This window comes from Poecilia reticulata, linkage group LG2 (genome assembly GCF_000633615.1).
Source record: "Poecilia reticulata strain Guanapo linkage group LG2, Guppy_female_1.0+MT, whole genome shotgun sequence".
NCBI lineage: Eukaryota > Metazoa > Chordata > Actinopteri > Cyprinodontiformes > Poeciliidae > Poecilia > Poecilia reticulata.
In genome coordinates this window covers 43,602,207-43,603,372 of record NC_024332.1, presented here as the reverse complement: position 1 = coordinate 43,603,372, position 1,166 = coordinate 43,602,207, and positions in this window count along the sequence as shown.

Below are 1,166 nucleotides of genomic sequence, written 5' to 3'. Positions count from 1 at the left end.
TGTGATTTTGAGACGTTTTTCTGGTCAAATTTGATCTTTTTTCTGCTAATTCTACGACAATATTCTTGCAATTAAACATAAATTCTCGTAGTTCGGCGCCAACAGTCCATCGTACAATAAAAGAAGGAATAATTTAAATATTATTCCTTCTGGGGTCAGGGGTCATTTCCATYTTAGAAAAGAGACTGAAAGGAAAAACTTGGAATAAAATCAGAAAACTCTGATATTTTATTTGYGCCCAGCATTCAATCTCATGAGCTCCRGACAAAAACAACATCAGAAATACGAACTAATTSMTTGTTAAATTCCTCTGGAGTTTTTATTTTCTGTGATTTWGTCCCGACGCGGCGCTCCGACCCGGTGGAACATGGTTCTGTTTTCTGGGCCATTTTCATCGTTAAAGCCATTAATTAGGCTAATTGAGGAGAGAGACGGGACACTCCAATGACTCCTTTATCTAATGAGGGATGAGGATGCATGGGGGGATGGAGGGAGATAATGACAGGAGGGAGGAAGAGAGAAACGGGAAAAACACACYAAGAGTCGCTGGAGGCCAGATTCAGGATTCAGGGACGGAAAAATGGAAAAAAGAGGGAAAACCACCAGAGACGGATGAGTTTGGAGAGGAAAACTCTAAAAAATGAGTCGCTACGGCGATGAAACAAAACATAGAGCCACATTCCCCGCTTCGCAACTACTCAGAAACCTGACCGGACAATCCGGCACTGTAAAATGGAGCGGCGTCAGATTTTAGCGGTAAATGAACATGATTATGTCGGCGTGTTGGAGCCGGTGCAGAACAAAACACTCGAGAAAAAAGTGACATTTCTTTTCTAATCCAAACTCAAAAAGTCAAACATTTGTGAGAAAATTTTGAAAAGTTTTAAGATTAATCTCAGAAATTTTCTGGAAAAAAAAAATATTTTTTTAACTTTTCAAACAAAAAAATCTTTAAAGGTTTTTCTACAAAATTTCTGTTTTTTCTTATTTTATGAACTGATGCACTCATAATTACATAATCTTAATGCATTAAAAATATGATTAATTGCGTTATATTTTATTATGTTTTTACAAACAAAGGTTCTGCTAGGAACCTTTATAATGACACGTTTCTGGTGGGCCTGTAAATCTGACGCACACATCCACTAACAGCAGCAACGGCGGAC